We start from the raw sequence: 5,657 nt of genomic DNA on the forward strand, positions 1-5,657 counted from the left end.
ATAAAATCCGTTCATATGTCAGTGACTGATAAGACTTGTCAACCAGTTCTTCCAAAGTCTTCCTAAATTATAAAGCTCCAAAATACAGGCCAAAAGAGAGCAGGTCTGGGAAGAGTGAGGCATACAATGGGCACCACCAGTGAAAAGGCCCTGTTCTGTGTAGCTCCTGCCCTGTCATTTGATAGGGTGCCCACTTGCCCTCCTTCTTGACATGGAATGCTCTCTATTGGAGTCTACAGGTCCAGTACAAAGACCATAAGAAGGGAGAGCAGGGACCTTGAGGTTCCCAACAGCTGTCAAGCAAGCAAGCAAGCACACAGGTCACCTTTGTCACAGTCAGGGTGCCTATGTCCTGGCCAGGCCTGCACCCAATCTTGTTTTTGTACAATCTTGTTTGTCCTCAGTAACCAAAATGATATTATCAACATATACAAGCAGAAAGGTTGTTTTCCTTCATTTGCAAGGAATCATACAAATCAAAGTGGCACTAATAAAGAAAAGTTCCAGGGTGGCAACAGAAAGCAAACTAAAAATGTTTTTGCAGTTCATCAAAACTATCCAGCAATATCAAGTTATAGGAAAACTGGTGCTATTAACAGTAATCCTTCTACTTGGTTAATTGGTTTGGCAACTTCCATGCACATGACATGTGATGCTAATTATTTCCCCCAAGAGTTAAATGATAATTAATCAGAGGCAGCTACAGTTGCAAATGGCAACAAAATATCTGTGAAAGGAAGAGGAGCAGGTTTGCTCAAGTTTGTTGCAGGTAGAAATACTGTTTGTAATGAAGTGAGAGCAGTAGTTTACTTGCTCGAATTAACAAATAAGGAAGTTTTGAGAATTTAAATTCTAGATTAATGTTGATTACTTAATTGAGAAGGGGATTGTAACAAAAACACTGGGGCCTAATTTGAAAAGTAGAGTGCCTGGTATCTGGTGGGCAGACCTAAGCACTCGTCAGGAGAGCTATGAGATTCAGGTGAGGGTCAGATGCCTTGTTAATCCCAGCAGGTATATAACAGGACAACCCGGCGTCCTGCGGCCTGCCCAGGCCACAATAGGTTTACAAAGATCGGTTATTGCAAATGTTTTTCAGTGTTGATTTTATGCATTTTTAAAAATCACCATGGTATTTAACAATAATATCTTAGGTCCTTTAAAGGAGAAATTGTGAATTGCAGAATTTTAAATACCTGTCATCATCCTTGGCTTCACTCAGTTTTGTTTATAACACTCTTCCATTTTCTTCTAGTTGTGAGGGTGGGGGAGGGGGAGGGGCATAGCTGTCAACCTTCCCTTTTTTTGCTGGAAATTCCCTTATTCCAGCGCCGTTTCCTGCTGCTATCCTGGATTGTTAGATATACCGTAGACTGCTGCTGATCCCTTATTTTCAAATCGGAAAGTTGACAGCTATGGGGAGGGGCCACAAATGGAGTAGGTATAAATATATTTGGACACAAGTATACCTGGTGTTAGGTTCCTGTTCATATATTGTGTACTTAAAAGTTGGCAGCCAATCTTTATTACTGTGTACAGTGGTACCTTGACTTACGAACGACTTGACAACCGAATTTTTCGACGTACAAATGGGGGTAATGGCCGCGCGCTTACGAATGTCTCGACATCCAAAAGGAAACCGCAGCAGTTTTAGATAGGGTTGCTTCGACTTACGCATTTTCCCGTTTCCAATGCATTCCTATGGAAAAATGCATTTCCAATGGCGTTTTTCGACTTACGAATTTTTCGACCTACGAAGGTGCCTTCGGAACGGATTAAATTCGTAAGTCGAGGCACCACTGTAATGTACTTTTACAATGTTCCTGACATATATTTCAGCTTTCTGGATTTATTTTTGATCTGGCCTTCAGAGAGGAAAGGCAGAGTGATTTAACACCTGTATAGATGTGTCATCCATGTGACGAAATGAAAAGTATGCCATTTGCAATAAACTTTGCATAAAATCATTGCATAAAATTTGCATTTAATTTTAATGATTCTAAGAATGTCAGGCAAAATGGTCGGGCCTCACGCATGTTCACTTCATCGAATCATGCCTCAGTTCTCATGCTAGCTGCTGCTGCTACATGTTGTAATCTCCATCATCTGGGGCAGGGGTAGGCAACCTAAGGCCCGTGGGTCGGATGCGGCCCAATCACCTTCTCAATCTGGCCCATGGATGGTCCGGGAATCAGCATGCTTTTACATGAGTAGAATGTGTCCTTTTATTTAAAATGCATCTCTGGGTTATTCGTGGGGCATAGGAATTCATTTACCCCCCCCCCCCAAAAAAAATACAGTCTGGCCCACCACATAGTCTGAGGGACGGTGGACCGGCCCACGGCTGAAAAATGTTGCCAACCCCTGATCTGGGGCAACAGGTTGACAAAGGCTGCTGTAGAGTCTCAGGAGTTGAAGCAGCCCAGGAAAGGAGAGGCCAATAATAATGGAGAGCTTATTTCTTTGTTTCTTTGAAGTTTGACCACAGTCACTGTTCTCTTCTGTCTCCTCAACACCTAGGTATAAATGCAAGTTAAACCCAACAATTTCTGTGGGGAGCAATCCTCAAAAAAGCTCAACAACTTTGACCAGCCCTCACGCATGTTCACTTCATCAAATCTGGCCCTCTTTGAAAAACGTTTGGACACCACTGTTGTAGGGTATCTATGGGAACACATTGCAGGTAATTCACAACTTTCACATATTTACATATTTAACTTCAGCTTTATGTGCCTGGCAAAAAAAAATAAATGCAAGACTATTACATCAGAAGTTGCATTACCCAAAATCCTCACTTTTCCACGACTATCCCAGGAGCCTCCTTTCCCAACCTCCCACCTACCCAGAGCGCTTAGATTTGCCAGTTCCTGACTACCCATTTTAGAAAGAGCCAGTGATTGTTTCTAATTATACATGGTAAAGCATCCGTGAGATCTCTTTCTGCTAGAACATAGGAAGTTGCCTTGTATCAAGCCAGACCACTGATCCACCTAGCAGTGTTATCAACACTGATTGACAGCAGTTCTCCCAGGTTTCAGGAAGGACCTTGGGGATGGGGATGGGGAACCTCAGGCCTCTCTCTCTGACCCTCAGGACTCTCCTCAGGTAACACCCAGTGCTGCTTTTCAAACCCTTTGGGTGTTTTTACCTGGTTGACATGCATACGGACAAGCGGATGGTGTTTAGAGAGGGCTGTATGAAAGAACTTCCCTACCGTGCAAGGGTAACAGTCACCATTGTTGCTCTGCCCACTTTTGCCTTTGGCCGCACCCCACACTGCCACATGTCCACCCCCCAGAAGGGAATACAGCCCTCTGGCTGAAAGGAAGTTCCTCACCTCTGCTCTGCCTGAAGGCACCAGGCACCGTGGTGCGAGGGATCCCTCCCAGCGCGGTGGGCGGGCGGGTGCAGCGCGGCTGCCACAGGTGCTGCTGCGCGGCCGGCGGGCAGGCACAGTGTGGTTGCCGTGGGCGCAGCTGCGCGGCAGACCGGCCGGCCAGCGGGCAGGCACAGCTCGCGGCACCCCCCTAGCGGGCCGGCGCCGTGGTGCCCTGCGCCATCCAGCCTGCCCGTAGGGCCGGCCCTGGCACCAGGGATTGAACCTGGGACATTCTGCATGCAAGGATGCCACTGAAGAGCAAACTGATTAGACCTAAAGAGAAGTTCGTGATATTAAAACAAAAGAAAAGTGCTGGGTAAGAACATTGTCCTCACGCAAAGTCTGCTTAACTGGGATGGACGTTATAAGAATATGAAACATCCATTTCCACAAACCCCTCCATGAGCCTTATTGCCATGATTGTTTAAAAAGGGACTGTGCCGTTTCTGCTTTGCAAGCGAGCTGCGGTTATTATCAATTTGCTCTTGATATAAAGAAGTGATTTTCCTATACTTACATCTGCTCTCTGAAGAAAAAGGAAAATGGTCCATAAAAGTTCCATTAGCATACAAAAGCAGACGCATCTGCTGGGAGTCTTAAGGTGCTTATTGCCTTTACTTAATCAGAAGCACCGGCTACGACTCGACTCACCTCTGCCCTCATCAGCACTCTAGGTCTCGGTGCGCCACAGAGATGCCTTTGTGGAAGACACTCAGGGACATGCAGAGAATTTGGCCAAACAAGCGCTTCTTAAAACTAAATTAATTCTTGAGCTATTTAAAAACACACACACACACAAAAGTTTTCCACTAATTAACTCTGGGTGCATTGTCCACATAGGTCTTTTTTGTAAATTGCAGCCACAAGAGAATGAAAATAAACCGCAGCGACACACAAACAAAGATAGTTGGCTTGTTTGTTTTTTGACCAAGTTATGCATGGCAGAGAGTCGCTCCTTAAAACAAAAACACACGCAGCTCCTTGTGACATAACGGTAGCACCATCTAGAGGATGAGGGGAAGCAATTCAGATTTTGTTCTTTCTTTCCACACTGCTGCGTGTGTTCAGAAAACAAGGATGCTCCAGGGATCTAGTGACAACTGCTTTGGGACAGCAGTGTTCAGAAAACATGGTGCAGGGAACATAGAGGGAGAGGGCATTCGAAGATTCTACATTCATTCAGGTCAGGCTAAAAGATGGGAGGAAATTTAACAGGACTTGTAAAGGTAAAGAGACCCCTGACCGTTAGGTCCAGTTGCGAATGACTCTGGGGTTGTGGCGCTCATCTCGCTTTACTGGCCGAGGGAGCTGGCGTACAGCTTCCGGGTCATGTGGCCAGCATGACTAAGTCGCTTCTGGCGAACCAGAGCAGCACACGGAAACACTGTTTACCTTCCTGCCAGAGCAGTACCTATTTATCTACTTGCACTTTGACGTGCTTTCGAACTGCCAGGTTGGCAGGAGCAGGGACCGAGCAACGGGAGCTCACCCTATCACAGGGATTTGAACTGGCAACCTTCTGATCAGCAAGCCCTAGGCTCAGTGGTTTAGACCACAGCACCACCCGTGTCCCTTAACAGGACTTGTAATCCAGTCCAAACAGGAAGCTGGACCACTTCTGCATATACATACACTGCTGGAGTACCAACAGGTACAGCTAACAGAGTTCTGAACCGTTTCCAACTCACAAGCTTGTAGTTGGGCACCACATCACATGGAGGGGACAAGCTTGGCCAGGAAGATTGCCATACCTACCGTAGGCCACATACATACTATATGATACCACCTTAGCCATCATGACTCCCTGAAAAATATCCCCAGAGCTGCTGTTTTTAAGGATGCTGAGTGACTAAGAAACTTCCATTCTCCTCACAGAGCTAAAATTCCCATAATTCCCTGGGAAGAGGGACTGATTGTTAAACTGTGAGAATTGTAGCTGTGGGGGGAATAGGAGGTTTGCTAACAACCACCAGCACCCTTAGCAAACTACAGTTCCCAGGATTATTTGACTGTTTAAAGCGGAGTGATACAGCTTTAGTTGTGTAGAGTGCAGATGGGACTGAATGAGAAGACAGGAAGTTCATAAAATACTTTTTTAAAGTGGAGGAATGTAGTCTCTATTAATTCAGGGATCCCATCGAGGGTAGTGCACACCATGCCAAGTCGTAGCTAATATACCAATATTAACTGTGTCCTTTGACCAGAGTTTGAATATACTCAACAGCAACCTGGTGGAACAGAGAGTTAAGCATAACCAGTAATAACCACAGACACAAGA

The sequence above is a fragment of the Zootoca vivipara genome, chromosome 6 (assembly GCF_965207765.1).
Source record: "Zootoca vivipara chromosome 6, rZooViv2.hap1.1, whole genome shotgun sequence".
Taxonomy (NCBI): domain Eukaryota; kingdom Metazoa; phylum Chordata; class Lepidosauria; order Squamata; family Lacertidae; genus Zootoca; species Zootoca vivipara.